The 23569-nt window shown below is 31.6% G+C and overlaps 3 pseudogenes; all 3 read left to right on the top strand.

The window, feature by feature from the left end:
* The first annotated feature begins 1184 nt into the window (after positions 1–1184).
* LOC131172877 (squalene epoxidase 3-like) lies at positions 1185–5889 on the top strand (annotated as a pseudogene).
* A 1571-nt stretch (positions 5890–7460) lies between these two features.
* Positions 7461–10001, top strand: LOC131172876 (squalene monooxygenase SE1-like; annotated as a pseudogene).
* A 4179-nt stretch (positions 10002–14180) lies between these two features.
* Positions 14181–16807, top strand: LOC131173185 (squalene monooxygenase SE1-like; annotated as a pseudogene).
* Positions 16808–23569: the final 6762 nt, after the last annotated feature.

Here is a 23569-nt window from a genome sequence, read left to right as displayed (position 1 = left end):
TGATATATTTCTGCTAGTCCTATATTAGACTCTTCAATTGAAAGTTGAAAGACAAATGGAAAAACCAGTGCTTTGCTTCAACTACATTAGTCATACTCCATTGATTGATTTAATAAGTTCAAACTACATGTTAATTGATTATTATATGAGAGTACAAGCGTGAGTCCTAACTCAGCTAACGTTTCTAGGACATTGATTCATGTTGATTTCATCACTAAATATACATATTGTGTCATAATTTCATGATAGATTAGGTATTGGTAAGAGTTTCTCAAAGTGTAGATATGTTAGTCGCAACGTTCACATTTCCTCACTGCACACCCAGCTGAGTTCCATATTCTTGCACATCACAGTTGCATAATTTTGAGAAGTGCATGCAGGGATGCAAAAATAATTTCGTACAAGCATGCCTGTTTAACCTTTGAATGGAAATAGAAGTGCAAACACAGGATGATTTTTCTTTTTCAATTTTATTTTTGAAATAACTAAATATAATTTACTTGTACAAATTATTATTAAAACTCTGATCCCATTTGTATCCAACAAGAAAAGGAAATCCTTTTTCAAGAATTGCATTTCATTTTTATTTATGGATTTAACCATGAATTATTCAAACAACCTATTGTCAGCTAAGTAGATATGGACAGAGAAACACTCTTGAAAATTGACTGGCCTTCCATTTTCATCATCCTATATCTCCAACTCAATAGTTTATTAAATCCAAAGAGATGTGGACAGATTCCATATATAGATAGGAGAGTCAAGTCCAACAAGGGAGTACATTAATAATCTTCTCTTATTTGCTGCTCATATTTTTCTTGATCTTGACAACACTTTTAACGTTACTTGAAAATTTGTATTCATCTGTTCAACTCCCAAATTTTACAAGCTATGTTTGACCACTTCGCCAATTTAATTAGTCCTACTTTTGGAGAGTTTTTTTATTTTTTGTGCAATCTTTTGACCAACTGAACCTATAAGGGGCACCAACATTTGCTTCATGTACAGCACAGCCTGCAAGTTCAAAACTCAAGCACTCACCACCCGTAAAACAGAGAAAAAGTCCCTTTCTTTTTACACTTCAACATTGGTTTTGCTCAATCCTTGGCAATGGAATATCAATATATAATTGGAGGAATTCTAGCTTTATTTTGGGGTTTGTACTGTGGCATAGATCGACAGGAATGAAGAAAACTAAGGAATCAAGGGAAAATGTCAGAGATGAAGTTGTGAAGAGCTCAGAACAAGTGTTATGCCAGTCGGAGAATGCCACGAATACTGATATTATTATAGTTGGAGCAGGTGTTGCTGGGTCAGCTCTTGCTTACACTCTTGGCAAGGTGAATCTAAACTTCTCTCCTACTTTAGATGGCAATGTATAACAGGATAAAAATTCACAAAATTAGCGACCCATCAGGCAGATATTAACATTTAAACCAAGTTTACAGGAAATAATAATAATAATAATAATAATAATAATAATCTTTTCCTTCCTTCAATTTGCAGGATGGACGGAGAGTGCATGTGATTGAAAGAGACCTCACTCTGCCTGACAGAATTGTTGGAGAACTTCTGCAACCTGGGGGTTACCTAAAATTAATTGAGTTGGGCCTTGAAGGTGAGTACGATATTATTATTATTATTATAATCTTTATGGATTGTTGAATCAGTGTGAATTCCATCAATCTTTCCGTCTTGGTCATCTGTCATTCAACTTTTGCTCTAATTCTTAACATGCATGCTTGTTGCAGATTGTGTAGAAGAAATCGATGCTCAACAGGTATTTGGATATGCTCTTTACAAAAATGGGAAAAGTACTAAACTATCATACCCTTGCAAAACTTCGATCAAGATGTGGCTGGAAGAAGTTTTCACAACGGACGTTTCATTCAAAGAATGCGTGAAAAAGCTGCATCTTTACCTAAGTAATAATCTTCTTTCTCCCCCAGTTACTTCCTTCACTTTGCCATGCCTTTCATGTTCCAAATTATTGAATTCATGCTGCATAATTAAGAACATCACTTTATTACTTTCAACAGCTCATATATGTTCCCTTATTTTCATTGTAGTGTAAGACTGGAGGAAGGGACAGTAACATCCCTACTTGAAGTGGAGGGACAGTCAAGGGTGTGCAGTACAAAACTAAAATTGGTCAAGAACTTACTACTTATGCTCCACTCACAATTTAATGCGATGGATGCTTCTCAAATTTGCGACGCTCTCTCTGCAATCCTAAGGTAAAGATTATGTTTCAACTAGGAAACAAAACTTCTTTCTGAACTTCGTTGATAGATTCCTAAATGTGTAGGTGTTTTCTATTTCATGATTTTTAAGAGAAATTTGTAAAATTTGTGTTTATACAGGTTGATATCCAATCTTGTTTTGTGGCATTGATCCTATAGAATTGTGAACTTCAATACCCAAATCACGGACATGTTATTCTTGCAGACCCTTCACCAATCTTGTTCTATCGTATTAGTAGCTCTGAAATTGATGCTTGGTTGACATACCTGGCCAAAAACTACCTTCCATTTCAAATGGCGAATGGCTAACTATTTGAAAACTGTGGTGGCTCCCAGGTATTCAAAGTTCTCTAGGCATGCTAATGCATTTTTTTCATTTTGGCATTGATACGTATAGATAATAGTGCTAAGGAGCTCATAAAAATAACTCGATTTATGATGCTTTGAACTTTTAATATGAAATTTGACGTGCATTAGACAAGACATTTATCTTTTAATCTTTAGGATACTCAAAAGCATTTATATTTGTTTCAGACTCCCAAGAGCTACGTGATGCGTTTGATTTTGCAATTAACAAAGGAAACATAAGAACAATGCCTAATAGAAGCATGCCTGCTGCTCCTTATCCCACTCCTGGTGCTCTTCTGTTAGGGATGCATTTAACATGAGACACCCTTTAACAGGAGGAGGAATGACAGTTGCGCTATCTGATATTGTTGTATTGAGGAATCTTCTGAGGCCTTTCCATGATCTAAGCAATGTATATTCCTTTGCAAGTATCTTGAGTCTTTCTACACTCTACGCAAGGTGATTAAATGATTTTTCACAAGTTACATATGAGCATTGTTTTTATAATTTCTAGACTTAAATTATTTAGGATCTAGTTTGGATAAACAATAGGGTAGTACTCTTGGCCACAACGGTGAGATTAAAATTGGTGCTAACCCTTCATATCCACTTCCATTCAGCCTGTGGCATCTACCATAAATACTTTGGCTGGAGCCTTGTACAAGGTTTTTAGTGCATCAACTGATCCTGCAAGAAATGAAATGCGTGAAGCATGTTTTGACTATTTGACTCTTGGTGGTGTATTTTCGAATGGACCTATTGCTTTACTCTCTGGTCTAAATCCTCGTCCATTGAAATTGGTTCTCCATTTCTTTGCGGTGGCTATCTATGGCATCAGCCGCTTAATAGTTCCATTTCCTTCAATTCCACGCATGTGGATTGGAGCACGCATGTGGATTGGAGCTAGAATGATCTCGGTGTGTATTGCCAATCGTACTTTCTATGATTTCCTATATTTAAAATGACTTCCATTAATATATACTTAAAGTTCTAATTTCTATCATATTCTTTTCTTTCTTTAGGTTGCATTAAGAATCATTTTCCCTATCATAAAGGCAGAAGGAGTTCGACAAATGTTCTTCCCTACAATGCTCACGCATTACAGATCTCAGGTTGTTTGAGAACAAGAAATGCAAAGATTTGAAATCAAATAAAGTTGGTAGCAGTGCATCTTGCTTTTGGAGATAACCTAAGGATTTAGGAGATCAACTACGCTACGTAAATTTTTATATTAGATTCCTAACGTATTTTCTTTGGCTGGAGCACATATAAATGTAATTACTTCATATTTTACTAATGAATTTTAGTTTAGTGATTTTATACTCATCTTTAGGACTATCAGATCTCGAGTCCAGTTGCAATTAGAGTCGAATACAAAAGAAAAATCCTCATTTTTTGAAATATTGTAAATTATTTGTGCTTTCAAAATTTATTGGACTGTACTAGTTTATTACGTAATTATTCCATGCATATTTGAATGGATCAACCTACTTGGAACTTGTATACATTTGAATATTATTAGCTTTTTGGACTCGTGATTTAATTTTTTTACATATTTTTCTATTAAAATTTATATATATACAATATAGTGTTATTATAGTATCACAAATATTACGTTTAATTATTTAAATTGAAATATTAATTTTAATGTCATTTTAATTAATTATATAGATACAAATATTATCAATTTAAGAAATATTATTTTTTACTCGATCATATTTTTCTGAAAACTATTTGTCATATTATTAGCATATAATATTAGCTTAATTATAAACTTGAATGTAATATAATAAAAAAAATATATAATAACAAGTTTTAAAAATAAAAATAAGTGAAGATGTTTAAAAATTAAAATAAATTAATGATAAATGCAAATATTCTCAATAAATTAAATTGCTCAAATTCTATTATTTTATCTTTTAAAAAAAATAAGTTAGTTTTGAATATGTTTTATTTTATTTTTAATATTTTAAAATAATGTTAATTTACGTAATGAGATTGCATAGCTGGATTAATGCAAAAGAAAATTATTTATAAAATACATTTTTGTTAATTTAGCGCATTACTATAATAAAATTTTCATTTTCATTAAAATAATATCCTGAAATTTTATATTGTCGTATTGTTTAGTATAAACAACTATAAAACCTATTTAATATGTTATTTATTTAATATATTTAACAAGTATTTTATTTTTTAAAATTATAGATTATATTATATATTTATAAGTACATTATTAATTAAAATGCAAATATAAATTTAATCATGCATTTTTTATTATTTCATAACAATATGAGAATACTTTAAAGTATTCAATTTTTTTTCTTTTTTCCAAATATGTAGCTACAACGTAAGTGGAATCTTCTTTTTTTTCTTTTTTTTCTTTTTTTGCAAATTTTGAAATAATGATGAATATTAAATGTAAGTATTTTTTTTAAATAGGATTCATAATAAAATTTTAATTTATATTAATTAATATTTTAGTAGATAATATAAATTTATAAGGATATTTTAGTCAATTTAAAAGTTTGCCCCCTCATTTGTCCTTTCATTCATATATTTATATATCTATGTATATATTATAGATTAATTGTATTTTTTATTTTCCATGTATTAGTTTCTTATTTTAGTTAATTTCTTTTTATAAAGTTTTATATTTATTTGAAATTAAGTAGAAATAGGACTAAGAATTTTAAATTTATATAAATATTAAAATTAATTTAAACAATAAAAATATATAATATAATTAATTTGAAAAATGAATGGCATTTTTGGCAAATCCTTACACCACTTAGATTTAAAAACTCCAAACAAGTTTTACATGCCTAAATGTTTGTCTAGGCTTGGAATTTGTACACAATTCAAAATTTAATTTCATCATTAATTGTTACAAGATGTATAATGCGATCAAAACACAACAAGCATGGTCTATTTGACATTGTTGCTATTGCCGCTGTTGAGAAATATTTTTTTTTAAACATATGAGTTAAAGAGTGCTAAAAATAATATATTAAATTTGATAAGTTTTAGTAATTATGACGCAATAATAACAAAATAGTTGTTTTCAAATTTTTTTTCAACATCTAAAGTAGTTTTTCTTTTTTTTTTTCTTAAATTTTTTTCGCTTTAGGTTGCGTTAGGAATCATTTTGGTTATCGTAAAGGCAGAAGACAAATGTCCTTCCCACAATCCTCGCATTGCTAATCTCAAGTTGTTTGAGAACAAGAAATGCAAAGATTTGAAATCAAAGAAAGTTGGTAGCGTGCATCTTGTTTTTGGAGATAACCTAACGATTTAGGAGATGAACTAAGCCATGTGAATTTCATATTAGATTGCTAACAGATTTTCTTTGGCTAGAACACATGTAAATGTATTTACCCTATATTTTATCAACGAGTTTTATCTCAATGATCTTGTACTCATCTTTAACACTGTGAACTCTTGAGTTCGAAAGGCAGTTGGAGTCAAATGCAAAAGAAGATCCACGTTTTTTGAAATATTATAAATTGTTTGTGCTATGTGAATGGGTCAACCTCTATGAACTTGTATACATTTGAACATAACTCAAATTTTAATTCTTTTAGGGGAGAGAGTCAATCAGACTTCGAACACTTTCCTTATAATTAGACTAATTAAACATGCCCTTACGGATGATAGTAAAACGAGTCAATAGCCCTGATTCTCCAAATTCAACTCAATTCACAATGTTCACTAAACCATTAATTTACATTCATTGTATCAAATACTTGAATACAAAATAAGGTTTGCAAGCCATACACCACTTAGTTTTACAAACTCCAAATTAGTTTGCATGCCAAAATGTTTGTCTAGACTGGGAATTTGTACACAATTCAAAATTTAATTACATCATTAATTGTTGCAAGGTCTACAATACAACCATAATACAACATTAAGGGCCTGTCTGACATTGCCGCCATAGCCGCTGTTGATAAAAATATTTTTTAAATATATTAGTTAAAGAGTATTAAAAATGATCTAAAATCAAATTATTAGATCACCAAAATAACAAAATAATTTTTTCAAACTATTTTTTTCAAAAGCATCTAAAATGATTTTGACCTCAAATCGCAATGATTTCCTATTATTTAGAAACCACGCCATGAATATTGTTGATATTGACATAATGATTGGCAAGGATTGGGTACTTTATTTCAAAAAAAAAAAAAAAAGAAACTCTTGGTTTCTTTGGGCTGTCTTACGCTAGCATTTCTCTTATGGCACATTCAGCCGAGTTTCATGTTCGTGTACATTACAGATTAATTTCATTGCTAACCTCCTCCAGCTGCATATCTCCAGAACGTTCCACTCTCTTTATTCTCTTTATTTCAGCTCTTCCCTCTTTTTTCTGCAATGAGCTCTAGCTTAGTTGTTTTGGGCCTGGATCCATAGCTTCTGGACTCCTTCCTATACTGCTATCAGATATTAACAAAGAAACACTCTTGAAATTGACTGGCCTTCCATTATCATCATCCCATAACTCCAAGTCAAATAGTCAATAGTTTAATATACTTCTTCTGCTAGAGTCCAACAAAGAAGTAGTTTAATAATCTGCACTTATTTTTCTTGATCTTGACAACACTTTTGACCTTACCTGAAAATTTCTATTCATCTGTTCAACTCCCAAATTTTACAAGCTATATTTGACCACTTGACTGATTTAATTAGTCCTGCTTTTGGAGAGTTATTTTGTGTACAATCTTTTGACCAACTGAACCTATAAGAGGCGCCAACAATGGCTTCATGTACAACCTAGCCTGCAAGTTGAAGACTCAAGTACTCATCACCACTAAAACAGAGAAAAGTCCCCTTCTTTTACATTTCAACGTTGGTTTTGCTCAATCCTTGGCAATGGAATATCAATATGTAATAGGAGGAATTCTAGCTTCTGTTTCGGGTTTGTACTGTTGAATAGATCAAGAGGAATGAAGAAAACTAAAGAAGCAAAGGAAAATATGAGGGATGAAGTTGTGAAGAGCTCAGAACAAGTGTTATGCCAGTCGGAAAATGCCACTAATGCTGATATTATTATAGTTGGAGCAGGTGTTGCTGGGTCTGCTCTTGCTTACACTCTTGGCAAGGTGAATCTAATCTTCTCCTCTACTTTAGATGGCAATTTATAATAAGACGAATGCTCACAAAACTAGCTCCCCCATCCGGCAGTTTAACCTCTTTTCCTTCCTTCAATTGCAGGATGGACGGAGAGTGCATGTGATTGAAAGGGACCTGACTCTGCCTGACAGAATTGTTGGAGAACTTCTGCAACCTGGGGGTTACCTGAAATTAATTGAGTTGGGCCTTGAAGGTGAATAAGAAATTTCTATAATCTTTTATGGATTGTTGAATCCGTATGAATTCCATCAGTCCTTCTGTCTGAGTCTACTATTATTGAACTTTTTCTAATTCTTAACATGTATGCTTGGTTGCAGATTGTGTAGAAGAAATTGATGCTCAACAAGTATTTGGATATGCTCTTACAAAAATGGGAGAAGTACTAAACTATCATATCCCTTGCAAAGATCAGATCCAGATGTGGCTGGAAGAAGTTTTCACAACGGACGTTTCATTCAAACAAATGCGTGAAAAAGCTGCAACTTTACCCAAGTAATAATCTTCATTTACCCAGAAGTTACTTCTTTCACTTTGCTATGCCCTTCATGTTCAAAATCTTTTAATTCGTGCTGCATAATTAATAGCATCATTTTATTGCCTTTAATAGTTAATATGTCCCCTGATTTTCTTTGTAGTGTAAGACTGGAGGAAGGGACAGTAACATCCCTACTAGAAGTAAAGGGGACAATCAAGGGCGTGCAATACAAAACTAAAATTGGTCAACAACTTACCGCTTGTGCTCCACTTACAATAGTATGCGATGGTTGTTTTTCAAATTTGCGACGGTCTCTCTGTAATCCTAAGGTAATGATTATGTTTCAACCTGGAAACGAAAACTTCTATGAATCCAATTGGCTTCTCTACGAACGTCACTGATAGATGCGAAATTGGGTAGCTGTTTTCTTTTCATGAGTTTGAAGTGAAGTTTGGAAACTTTGGGTTTTTACAGGTTGATATCCCTCCTGTTTTGTGGCATTGATCTTAGAGAATTGCGAGCTTCCATACCCAAATCACGGACATGTTATTCTGGCAGACCCTTCACCAATCTTGTTCTATCGTATTAGTAGCTCTGAAATTCGATGCTTGGTTGACATACCTGGCCAAAATCTACCATCCATTTCAAATGGTGAAATGGCCAAGTACTTGAAAACTGTGGTGGCTCCCCAGGTATTCTTAGTTTTCTGGGCATGCTAATTTTTATTTTTATTTTATTTTATTTATTCATTTATTTTTTTTTTTTTAATTTTTCTTTTTCGCATTTTGGCTTTGATACTTGTAGTTTGCAGTGCTAAGGGGGATTATAGAAATGACTCGATTTAATAAGCATTGGACCGCCATTTATCTTTGAATCTTTAGACTAATCTAAGAACTTTTATATATGTTTCAGATTCCCCAAGAGCTACGTGATGCATTTGTTTTTGCAATTAACAAAGAAAACATAAGAACGATGCCTAATAGAAGCATGCCTGCTGCTCCTCATCCCACTCCAGGTGCTCTTTTGTTAGGGGATGCATTTAACATGAGACATCCTTTAACAGGAGGAGGAATGACTGTTGCCCTATCTGATATAGTCGTATTAAGGAATCTTCTAAGGCCTTTGCATGATCTGAGCGATGCATTTTCCCTTTGCAAGTATCTTGAATCCTTCTACACACTACGCAAAGTGAGTAAATGATTTTCACTTAGTTGCATATGAGAACTAAATTTATAATTTCTAGATTTAAATTCTTTAGAATCTAGTTTGGATAAACAATATGGTGGTATACTTGCCACAACAATGAAACTAAAATTGGTGCTAACCCTATATATCCATTTCATTTCAGCCTGTGGCATCTACTATAAATACTCTGGCTGGAGCCTTATACAAAGTATTCAGTGCATCAACTGATCCTGCATGGAATGAAATGCGTCAAGCATGTTTTGACTATTTGAGCCTTGGAGGTGTATTTTCAAATGGACCTATCGCTTTACTCTCTGGACTAAATCCTCGTCCGTTGAATTTGGTTCTCCATTTTTTTGCTGTGGCTATCTTTGGTGTTGGCCGCTTAATAGTTCCATTTCCATCAATTCCACGCTTTTTGATTGGGGCTAGAATGATCTCGGTGCGTATAGCTAACAATAATTTCAATGACTTCATAATTATATTTTAAATGACTTCAAAGTTCTTATCTCTATCACATTTCTTTTACTTTTTTTCAGGTTGCATCAAGAATCATTTTTCCCATCATAAAGGCAGAAGGAGTTCGACAAATGTTCTTCCCTATAACCCTAACACATTGAAGATCTCAAGTTGTTTGAGAATAGGAAATGCAAAGATTTAAAATCGGTGAAAGTTGGTGGCAGTTCATTTTTTCTTTAGATAAGTTAACGATTTAGGAGATGAGCTAAGAAGTGTAAATTTTATTTTAGATTCCTAACAAATTATCTTTGGTTAGAAGCGAAAGTTTCACATGTAATTTAACCACACTTTTCTTGAAATATTTTTAATTATTTGTGCGTGCTCCTCTATTGTTTCCAAAATTTGGAATGTCACCATGTATTGTGTTGGTTTGTGTTTCCATAAGACAGTGTTCCTTGATCCGTGTTTCACCATGGCACATACAACAAGTATGGGTATGAGATATGCTAATTTTTATAATTCATGACATAGTAGACGATGGACTTAGTTGATGCACCATATATGCTAAAACATATCACTCAATGCACATGAATCATGTGCGTGTAAAATCATGTAATTCAAATCTACCTAATTTATAAAATTTAAACTACATCACATGCATATAAAATTCAAATAATAAAAGCAAATGGAATTATTAATAACTCAAATTTGCTTTGATTTAAATTTTAATTTATTGTAATAAATCTTATTTCATAGACTAATGATTAGAAAAAAATAATAAGTATCCCATCTTTCATAAAATTTGATAATTTAAGCATTTCGATACATCGACATGTGGCAAGTAGAAAACAAAATCAAGTACTTTAAATTGTCAACAAATCCAGTCAAAACGAGTTGTCGATAAAAGTATGAACACCGACTCAAAAATTCCACTTGCCCAATCATCAAACGACTTGTCATTTACAAATCAACGCCAGTTCACTTTAATTGATATTGCCCTCCATGAACGGTATATCGCATCATGACAACGACAAAATGCTTGGTCATGGTACAGTGACAAAGACAAAATGATAGGATCTTGTTTTTGTTTATATTTTTTTTCCCTCTTTTGGGTATTGTTCTATCAATTGTGTCATATTCATGGATTTGTCTTTGCTTGATAAGCTTTTATGGGGTTTTAGCATTTTTTAGTTTCCTGCAAATGCAATATGTTACATTGCTCAAGATTTCTTGATAAAAAATAAGTAAGGAGTTGGTCATTCGAGATCCCACATGGATGGTTGTTGACAGCATGTATGTGTGATATAAATCTTAGCAGGCTTTGATTAAATTACTATGATTTTGTCAAATAATGTGTGCTTCTATCCTATGTCTATATTCATTGTAAAGTTGTCAAAAAGAATGCAGAAATTTTTCAAATCAGTCAATTAGGGAAGAAATTTTACAATACCAGGACGAACCAAAAAGGTTTTCAACCCATTGATTCATGCAATTTTTTTTTTATTTTTCATTTATTGTTATTTTCATATGAAAATTATCAAAAACATTTGTCCAAAAAAAAAATTATGGAAAAAATATTTTTGGACTCCTTACAATATTCTTATTTTTCTAACTTGAAAATTTTATTTGTATTGCGGAAATAAATTGGGCATTAAAAAATGTGATTTTATTGTATTTTACTTCTAAAGGCATCCAAAAATTATAAAAAAAAATTATTATTTTTGAGTTTCTCATAATATTTTTATTTTTCTAACGTAATTCTTTTTATTTATTTGTGAAGCATGAATAATATGAGCATAAAAAATATTATTGTTTTTCATGCAAAAAATTTGATATGAAAAATAAAATATTATTGGAAAAATCAAAATAAATTATTTAAAAATTAAAGATCTATAAAAATATTTTGTCATCATTTTCAAAGTAAAACAAAATAAAAATAATCTTTTTAATGCTCAGTTTATTCATGCATTAAAAATAAATACTCTCATGACAGAAATATTAAGAATATTTTAAAGAGTTGAAAAGTATTTTTTATTAATTTTCTAATTTGTAGAAATATTTTTAATGAATTTTACATAAAAAACAACAAATGCAAAATAAATTAAAATAATTGCATGAGGAAGACATATTGTTTTTCGCCATCATGTTGGCGAAGATTTTGTAACACATTGTTCCCCGCTTTGTATTGGGAACAGTTGGTTTTAAACACTTCTTTAAAAATGATCTTTATGTCAATGGTAGTTTTGCAATCTTTTTTCCCCACTACTCGAGTTTGATAAAAGTCTCTGTGGTTTGTTGGTGCTAGTGGAGGGTTGTTACTTCGATCCCACATTGTTGCGGATAGCGCGTGTTCCTCAAGATCCCAAATCAGTTACAGACAATGTGTGTTTGCCTTCCCTATTGCAAAAAGAAAATTAAAAAAAAAAAGTCAGAGTTTGAAGGTTGTTTGATAATTTAGGTCTGCAGTGTCCAATTGCAAATTCCCTGCAAGAAGAGGAATGATTAACAACATAACAAATACAAAGAGATTTTGTATATTGATATAGTATGGATAAAAATCTGATCCAAATGGAAAGTAATCAACATCTTAAAATCCGAATTAGATTAGAACATGAGGTGTTCGGTTAGGACATAATATGTTCATATAAAACATGAGGTGTTCGGTCAGACATGAAATGTCTGATTAGAACACAAGTTGCTCGGTCCGAACTACATTCAGATAAGACAGGTGTTTGGACAATGAGCAAGAAGTTCGATGAAATATAGGATGCTCAAACAAAATAGGGTGTTCGGTTAGAAGTTCGATGCATCCCGATAGGATGTGCTAAGTTCCTACCGGGAATCTCGCTACACTGTTAGTCACCGCTGCCATTTTTTCCTCGCTGCTCATAGAGATTCTATGCCAGCTAGAACCAATAATTCCTCCCCCATCTCCTGTAGACTTCGAAACATCCTTCCCAGCCACCATTCTCTACAATAAATTTAGACTTAAACAGGTTGAAAATTTAAAAACAAATTATTAATAAGAATTATCCGTAAGCATAAAGTGATACATAAACCCCACAACCTAAAGTTTTTAACAATACTTTCATACTAATTTACAACATTATTATGCATAATGTCGTTATATGCTGTCATGACATCTAAATACATTGTCTTGATGTTATTTATTGCTTCGTACAAAATGATGTTAATTTTACGATACAATTAGACAAAGCATATCAACTTTATGATATATTTCTGCTAGTCCTATATTAGACTCTTCAATTGAAAGTTGAAAGACAAATGGAAAAACCAGTGCTTTGCTTCAACTACATTAGTCATACTCCATTGATTGATTTAATAAGTTCAAACTACATGTTAATTGGTTATTATATGAGAGTACAAGCGTGAGTCCTAACTCAGCTAACGTTTATAGGACATTGATTCATGTTGATTTCATCATTAAATATACATATCGTGTCATAATTTCATGATAGATTAGGTATTGGTAAGAGTTTCTCAAAGTGTAGATATGTTAGTCGCAACGTTCACATTTCCCTCACTGCACACCCAGCTGAGTTCCATATTCTTGCACATCACAGTTGCATAATTTTAAGAAGTGCATGCAGGGATGCAAAATAATTTCGTGCAAGGATGCCTGTTTAACCTTTGAATGGAAATAGAAGTGCAAACACAGGATGATTTTTCTTTTTCAATTTTATTTTTGAAATAACTAAATATAATTTACTTGTACAACTTATTATTAAAACTCGGATCCCATTTGTATCCAACAAGAAAAGGAAATCCTTTTTCAAGAATTGCATTTCATTTTTATTTATGGATTTAACCATGAATTATTCAAACAACCTATTGTCAGCTAAGTAGATATGGACAGAGAAACACTCTTGAAAATTGACCGGCCTTCCATTTTCATCATCCTATATCTCCAACTCAATAGTTTATTAAATCCAAAGAGATGTGGACAGATTCCATATATAGATTGGAGAGTCAAGTCCAACAAGGGAGTACATTAATAATCTTCTCTTATTTGCTCCTCATATTTTTCTTGATCTTGACAACACTTTTAACGTTACTTGAAAATTTGTATTCATCTGTTCAACTCCCAAATTTTACAAGCTATGTTTGACCACTTCGCCAATTTAATTAGTCCTACTTTTGGAGAGTTTTTTTATTTTTTGTGCAATCTTTTGACCAACTGAACCTATAAGGGGCACCAACATTTGCTTCATGTACAGAACAGCCTGCAAGTTCAAAACTCAAGCACTCACCACCCGTAAAACAGAGAAAAAGTCCCTTTCTTTTTACGCTTCAACATTGGTTTTGATCAATCCTTGGCAATGGAATATCAATATATAATTGGAGGAATTCTAGCTTTTATTTTGGGGTTTGTACTGTGGCATAGGTCGACAGGAATGAAGAAAACTAAGGAATCAAGGGAAAATGTCAGAGATGAAGTTGTGAAGAGCTCAGAACAAGTGTTATGCCAGTCGGAGAATGCCACGAATACTGATATTATTATAGTTGGAGCAGGTGTTGCTGGGTCAGCTCTTGCTTACACTCTTGGCAAGGTGAATCTAATCTTCTCCCTACTTTAGATGGCAATGTATGACAGGATAAAAATTCACAAAATTAGCGACCCATCAGGCAGATATTAACATTTAAACCAAGTTTACAGTAAATAATAATAATAATAATAATAATAATAATAATAATAATAATAATAATAATCTCTTTTCCTTCCTTCAATTTGCAGGATGGACGGAGAGTGCATGTGATTGAAAGAGACCTCACTCTGCATGACAGAATTGTTGGAGAACTTCTGCAACCTGGGGGTTACCTAAAATTAATTGAGTTGGGCCTTGAAGGTGAGTACGATATTATTATTATTATTATAATCTTTTATGGATTGTTGAATCAGTGTGAATTCCATCAATCTTTCCGTCTCGGTCATCTGTCATTCAACTTTTGCTCTAATTCTTAACATGCATGCTTGTTGCAGATTGTGTAGAAGAAATCGATGCTCAACGGGTATTTGGATATGCTCTTTACAAAAATGGGAAAAGTACTAAACTATCATACCCCTTGCAAAACTTCGATCAAGATGTGGCTGGAAGAAGTTTTCACAACGGACGTTTCATTCAAAGAATGCGTGAAAAAGCTGCATCTTTACCTAAGTAATAATCTTCTTTCTCCCCCAGTTACTTCCTTCACTTTGCCATGCCTTTCATGTTCCAAATTATTGAATTCATGCTGCATAATTAAGAACATCACTTTATTACTTTCAACAGCTCATATATGTTCCCTTATTTTCATTGTAGTGTAAGACTGGAGGAAGGGACAGTAACATCCCTACTTGAAGTGGAGGGACAGTCAAGGGTGTGCAGTACAAAACTAAAATTGGTCAAGAACTTACTACTTATGCTCCACTCACAATAGTATGCGATGGATGCTTCTCAAATTTGCGACGCTCTCTCTGCAATCCTAAGGTAAAGATTATGTTTCAACTAGGAAACAAAAACTTCTTTCTGAACTTCGTTGATAGATTCCTAAATGTGTAGGTGTTTTCTATTTCATGAGTTTTAAGTGAAATTTGGAAACTTTGTGTTTATACAGGTTGATATCCCCTCTTGTTTTGTGGCATTGATCCTAGAGAATTGTGAACTTCCATACCCAAATCACGGACATGTTATTCTGGCAGACCCTTCACCAATCTTGTTCTATCGTATTAGTAGCTCTGAAATTCGATGCTTGGTTGACATACCTGGCCAAAAACTACCTTCCATTTCAAATGGCGAAATGGCCAACTATTTGAAAACTGTGGTGGCTCCCAGGTATTCAAAGTTCTCTAGGCATGCTAATGCATTTTTTCATTTTGGCATTGATACGTATAGATAATAGTGCTAAGGAGCTCATAGAAATAACTCGATTTATGATGCTTTGAACTTTTAATATGAAATTTGACGTGCATTTGACAAGTCATTTATCTTTTAATCTTTAGGATAATCAAGAGCTTTTATATGTGTTTCAGACTCCCAAGAGCTACGTGATGCATTTGATTTTGCAATTAACAAAGGAAACATAAGAACAATGCCTAATAGAAGCATGCCTGCTGCTCCTTATCCCACTCCTGGTGCTCTTCTGTTAGGGGATGCATTTAACATGAGACACCCTTTAACAGGAGGAGGAATGACAGTTGCGCTATCTGATATTGTTGTATTGAGGAATCTTCTGAGGCCTTTCCATGATCTAAGCAATGTATATTCCTTTGCAAGTATCTTGAGTCTTTCTACACTCTACGCAAGGTGATTAAATGATTTTTCACAAGTTACATATGAGCATTGTTTTTATAATTTCTAGACTTAAATTATTTAGGATCTAGTTTGGATAAACAATAGGGTAGTACTCTTGGCCACAACGGTGAGATTAAAATTGGTGCTAACCCTTCATATCCACTTCCATTCAGCCTGTGGCATCTACCATAAATACTTTGGCTGGAGCCTTGTACAAGGTTTTTAGTGCATCAACTGATCCTGCAAGCAATGAAATGCGTGAAGCATGTTTTGACTATTTGACTCTTGGTGGTGTATTTTCGAATGGACCTATTGCTTTACTCTCCGGTCTAAATCCTCGTCCATTGGAATTGGTTCTCCATTTCTTTGCGGTGGCTGTCTATGGCATCAGCCGCTTAATAGTTCCATTTCCTTCAATTCCACGCATGTGGATTGGAGCACGCATGTGGATTGGAGCTAGAATGATCTCGGTGTGTGTTGCCAATAGTACTTTCGATGATTTCCTATATTTAAAATGGCTTCCATTAATATATACTTAAAGTTCTAATTTCTATCATATTCTTTTCTTTCTTTAGGTTGCATTAAGAATCATTTTCCCTATCATAAAGGCAGAAGGAGTTCGACAAATGTTCTTCCCTACAATGCTCACGCATTACAGATCTCAGGTTGTTTGAGAACAAGAAATGCAAAGATTTGAAATCAAATAAAGTTGGTAGCAGTGCATCTTGCTTTTGGAGATAACCTAAGGATTTAGGAGATCAACTACGCTACGTAAATTTTTAGTTTAGTGATTTTATACTCATCTTTAGGACTATCAGATCTCGAGTCCAGTTGCAATCAGAGTCAAATACAAAAGAAAAATCCTCATTTTTTGAAATATTGTAAATTATTTGTGCTTTCAAAATTTATTGGACTGTACTAGTTTATTACGTAATTATTCCATGCATATTTGAATGGATCAACCTACTTGGAACTTGTATACATTTGAATATTATTAGCTTTTTGGACTCGTGATTTTATTTTTTTACATATTTTTCTATTAAAATATATATATATATATATATATATATATAATATAGTGTTATCATAGTATCACAAATATTACGTTTAATTATTTAAATTGAAATATTAATTTTAATGTCATTTTAATTAATTATATAAATAAAAATATTATCAATTTAAGAAATATTATTTTTTACTCGATCATATTTTTCTGAAAACTATTTGTCATATTATTAGCATATAATATTAGCTTAATTATAAACTTGAATGTAATATAATAAAAAAAATATATAATAATAAGTTTTAAAAATATAAATAGGTGAAGATGTTTAAAAATTAAAATAAATTAATGATAAATGCAAATATTCTCAATAAATTAAATTCGTTCAAATTCTATTATTTTATCTTTTAAAAAAAATAAGTTAGTTTTGAATATGTTTTATTTTATTTTTAATATTTTAAAATAATGTTAATTTACGTAATGAGATTGCATAGCTGGACTAATGCAAAAGAAAATTATTTATAAAATGTATTTTTTTAATTTAGCGCATTACTATAATAAAATTTTCATTTTCATTAAAATGATATCTTAAAATTTTATATTGTCGTATTGTTTAGTATAAACGCTTTTAAAACCTATTTAATATGTTATTTATTTAATATATTTAACAAGTATTTTATTTTTTAAAATTATAGATTATATTATATATTTATAAGTACATTATTAATTAAAATGCAAATATAAATTTAATCACGCATTTTTTATTATTTCATAACAATATAAGAATACTTTAAAGTATTCAATTTTTTTTCTTTTTTCCAAATATGCAGCTACAACGTAAGTGGAATCTTCTTTTTTTTCTTTTTTTTTTTTGCAAATTTTGAAATAATGATGAATATTAAATGTAAGTATTTTTTTTAAATAGGATTCATAATTAAATTTTAATTTATATTAATTAATATTTTAGTAGATAATATAAATTTATAAGGACATTTTAGTCAATTTAAAAGTTCGCCCCCTCATTTGTCCTTTCATTCATATATTTATATATCTATGTATATATTATAGATTAATTGTATTTTTTATTTTCCATGTATTAGTTTCTTATTTTTGTTAATTTCTTTTTATAAAGTTTTATATTTATTTGAAATTAAGTAGAAATAGGACTAAGAATTTTAAATTTATATAAATATTAAAATTAATTTAAACAATAAAAATATATAATATAATTAAGTTGAAAAATGAATGGCATTTTTGGCAAATCCTTACACCACTCAGTTTTAAAAACTCCAAACAAGTTTTACATGCCTAAATGTTTGTCTAGGCTTGGAATTTGTACACAATTCAAAATTTAATTTCATCATTAATTGTTACAAGATGTATAATGCGATCAAAACACAACAAGCATGGTCTATTTGACATTGTTGCTATTGCCGCTGTTGAGAAATATTTTTTTTTAAACATATGAGTTAAAGAGTGCTAAAAATAATCTATTAAATTTGATAAGTTTTAGTAATTATGACACAATAATAACAAAATAGTTGTTTTCAAATTTTTTTTCAACATCTAAAGTAGTTTTTCTTTTTTTTCTTAAATTTTTTCGCTTTAGGTTGCGTTAGGAATCATTTTCCTTATCGTAAAGGCGTAAGACAAATGTTCTTCCCCACAATCCTCACGCATTGCTAATCTCAAGTTGTTTGAGAACAAGAAATGCAAAGATTTGAAATCAAAGAAAGTTGGTAGTGTGCATCTTGTTTTTGGAGATAACCTAACGATTTAGGAGATGAACTAAGCTATGGAATTTCATATTAGATTGCTAACAGATTTTCTTTGGCTAGAACACATGTAAATGTGTTTACCCTATATTTTATCAACGAGTTTTATCTCAATGATCTTGTACTCATCTTTAACACTGTGAACTCTTGTGTTCGAGTTATAGTTGAGTCAAATGCAAAAGAAGATCCACGCTTTTGAAATATTATAAATTGTTTGTGCTATGTGAATGGGTCAACCTCTATGAACTTGTATACATTTGAATATAACTCAAATTTTAATTCTTTAGGGAGAGAGTCAATCGACTTCAACACTTTCCTTATAATTAGATTAATTAAACATGCCCTTACGGATGATAGTAAAACGAGTCAATAGCCCCGATTCTCCAAATTCAACTCAATTCACAATGTTCACTAAACCATTAATTTACATTCATTGTATCAAATACTTGAATACAAAATAAGGTTTGCAAGCCATACACCACTTAGTTTTAGAAACTCCAAATTAGTTTGCATGCCAAAATGTTTGTCTAGACTGGGAATTTGTACACAATTCAAAATTTAATTACATCATTAATTGTTGCAAGGTCTACAATACAACCATAATACAACATTAAGGGCCTGTTCGACATTGCCGCCATAGCTCAAGTTGATAAAAAATATTTTTAAATATATTAGTTAAAGAGTATTAAAATGATCTAAAATCAAATTATTAGATCACCAAAATAACAAAATAATTTTTTCAAACTATTTTTTTCAAAAGCATCTAAAATGATTTTGACCTCAAATCGCAATGATTTCCTATTATTTAGAAACCACGCCATGAATATTGTTGATATTGACATAATGATTGGCAAGGATTGGGTACTTTATTTCAAAAAAAAAAAGAAACTCTTGGTTTCTTTGGGCTGTCTTACGCTAGCATTTCTCTTATGGCACATTCAGCCGAGTTTCATGTTCGTGTACATTACAGATTAATTTCATTGCTAACCTCCTCCAGCTGCATATCTCCAGAACGTTCCACTCTCTCTTTATTCTCTTTATTTCAGCTCTTCCCTCTTTTTTCTGCAATGAGCTCTAGCTTAGTTGTTTTGGGCCTGGATCCATAGCTTCTGGACTCCTTCCTATACTGCTATCAGATATTAACAAAGAAACACTCTTGAAATTGACTGGCCTTCCATTATCATCATCCCATAACTCCTAGTCAAATAGTCAATAGTTTAATATACTTCTTCTGCTAGAGTCCAACAAAGAAGATTATTAATGTACTCCCTTGTTGGACTTGACTCTCCTATCTATATATGGAATCTGTCCACATCTCTTTGGATTTAATAAACTATTGAGTTGGAGATATAGGATGATGAAAATGGAAGGCCAGTCAATTTTCAAGAGTGTTTCTCTGTCCATATCTACTTAGCTGACAATAGGTTGTTTGAATAATTCATGGTTAAATCCATAAATAAAAATGAAATGCAATTCTTGAAAAAGGATTTCCTTTTCTTGTTGGATACAAATGGGATCCGAGTTTTAATAATAATTTGTACAAGTAAATTATATTTAGTTATTTCAAAAATAAAATTGAAAAAGAAAAATCATCCTGTGTTTGCACTTCTATTTCCATTCAAAGGTTAAACAGGCATGCTTGTACGAAATTATTTTTGCATCCCTGCATGCACTTCTCAAAATTATGCAACTGTGATGTGCAAGAATATGGAACTCAGCTGGGTGTGCAGTGAGGGAAATGTGAACGTTGCGACTAACATATCTACACTTTGAGAAACTCTTACCAATACCTAATCTATCATGAAATTATGACACAATATGTATATTTAGTGATGAAATCAACATGAATCAATGTCCTAGAAACGTTAGCTGAGTTAGGACTCACGCTTGTACTCTCATATAATAATCAATTAACATGTAGTTTGAACTTATTAAATCAATCAATGGAGTATGACTAATGTAGTTGAAGCAAAGCACTGGTTTTTCCATTTGTCTTTCAACTTTCAATTGAAGAGTCTAATATAGGACTAGCAGAAATATATCATAAAGTTGATATGCTTTGTCCAATTGTATCGTAAAATTAACATCATTTTGTACAAAGCAATAAATAACATCAAGACAATGTATTTAGATGTCATGGCAGCATATAACGACATTATGCATAATAATGTTGTAAATTAGTATGAAAGTGTTGTTAAAAACTTTAGGTTGTGGGGTTTATGTATCACTTTATGCTTACGGATAATTATTATTAATAATTTGTTTTTAAATTTTTAACCTGTTAAAGCCTAAATTTATTGTAGAGAATGGTGGCTGGGAAGGATGTTTCGAAGTCGACAGGAGATGGGGGAGGAATTATTGGTTCTAGCTGGCATAGAATCTCTATGAACGAGGGGAAAAAATGGCAGCGGTGACTAACAGCAGAAGCGAGATTCCCGGTAGGAACTTAGCGCATCCTATCGGGATGCATCGAACTTCTAACCGAATACCCTATTTTGTTTGAGCATCCTATATTTCATCCGAACTTCTTGCTCATTGTCCAAACACCTGTCTTATCTCGAATGTAGTTCCGCATCGAGCACCTTGTGTTCTAATCGAACATTTCATGTCCTGACGAACACCTCATGTTTTATATGAACATATTATGTCCTAACCGAACACGTCATGTTCTAATCTAATGGATTTTAAGATCTCGATTACTTTCCATTTGGATCGGATTTTTATCCATACTATATCAATATACAAAATCTCTTTGTATTTGTTATGTTGTTAATCATTCCTCTTCTTGCAGGGAATTTGCAATTGGACACACTGCAGCCTAAATTATCAAACAACCTTCAAACTCGACTTTTTTTTTTAATTTTCTTTTTGCAATAGGGAAGGCATACACGCATTATCTGAATCGATTTGGGATATTGAGGGAACACGCGCTATCCGCAACAATGTGGGATCTCAAGTAACACCCTCCACTAGCACCAACAAACCACAGAGACTTTTATCAAACTAGAGTATTGGGGAAAAAGTTTGCAAAACTACCATGGAGAGAAAGATGCTTTTAAAGCGGGGTTTTCAACCCATTGTTCGCCATTCAAAGTGGGGAACAATGGGTTACAAAATCTTCGCCAACATGATCTGGAAAAACAATATGTCTTCCTCATGCAATTTTTTTATTTTATTTTGCATTCGTTGTTTTTTATGTTAAATTCATTAAAAATATTTCTACAAATTAGAAAATTATGAAAAAATACTTTTCAACTCTTTAAAATATTCTTAATTTTTCTTTCATGAGAGTTTTTATTTTTAATGCAGGAATAAACTGAGCATTAAAAAAGATTATTTTTTTTTATTGTGTATTACTTTTAAAATCATGAAAAAATAATTTTATAGATCATAAAATTATAAAAAAATTTATTTTTGATTTTTCCAATAATATTTTTATTTTTTTCATATCAAATTTTTTTTGGCATGAAAAACAGTAATTTTTTTATGCTCAAATTATTCATGCTTCACAAATAAATAAAAAGAATTACGTTAGAAAAATAAAAATATTATGAGAAACTCAAAAATAATTTTTTATTTTTTATAATTTTTGGATGCCTTGATAAAATACAATAAAATCACATTTTTTAATGCCCAATTTATTTCCGCAATACAAATAAAATTTTCAAGTTAGAAAAATAAGAATATTGTAAGGAGTCCAAAAATATTTTTTCCATAATTTTTTTTTTGGACAAATGTTCTTGATACTTTTCATATGAAAATAACAATAAATGAAAAATTAAAAAAAAATTGCATGAATCAGTGGGTTGAAAACCTGAACTTTGAAAATATGCTTTTTGGTTCGTCCTGGTATTGTAAAATTTCTTCCCTAATTGACTGATTATGGTGTTAAAGAATAGGTGGAGCTTAATATTGATATTTCAGTAGTTTAGTCCAGTGATTCAGAGGATGAGGTGCAAGATCCTAATCAACAAGAGGATGCACCTGAGCAACAGCAATAGGAACCATATAGCATTGCAACTGGTAGAGAGAGAAGACAGATTAGACCACCGCAGAAATATGCATATGCAGATCTAGTTGCGTTTGCCTTGTCAGTTGCTGAGACAGTTGATGTGCATGAACCCAGCAATTATAGAGAAGCTATTTCTTGTTTAGATGCAGATCAGTGAGTCGATGCTATAAGTGAAGAAATTGAATCTCTTCACTAGAATCAGACTTGGGAGCTTATAACATTGCCTAAGGGACACAAAGTGGTAGGCTGTAAATGGGTGTTCAAGAAAAAGGAAAACACTCTAGGGATTGAAGCACCTCAATGTAAGGCACGATTGGTAGCAAAAGGCTTTACTCAAAGGGAGGGGATTGACTTTATTGATGTGTTTTCTCCAGTTGTGAAGCAGAGTTTTATCAGAGTCTTTCTTGCTAGGGTTGCTCTTCATGATCTAGAGCTTGAGCAACTAGATGTGAACACAACATTTTTGCATGGTGAGTTAGAGGAGAAAATTTATATGAGTCAGTATGAGGGATTTGTCATTCTAGGTATGGAAAACCATGTTTGCTTATTTAAGAAATCTTCATATGGTCTAAAACAATCCCCTAGGCAGTGGTACAAAAGATTTAATACATTTATGGCTCGTAATGGCTTTAATCATAGTTCATAA

The sequence above is a fragment of the Hevea brasiliensis genome, chromosome 14 (genome assembly GCF_030052815.1).
Source record: "Hevea brasiliensis isolate MT/VB/25A 57/8 chromosome 14, ASM3005281v1, whole genome shotgun sequence".
In the NCBI taxonomy this organism is placed as follows: Eukaryota; Viridiplantae; Streptophyta; class Magnoliopsida; order Malpighiales; family Euphorbiaceae; genus Hevea; species Hevea brasiliensis.
The sequence above is the reverse complement of the archived record's forward strand: the minus strand, read 5'-3'. Positions and strand labels throughout refer to the sequence as shown.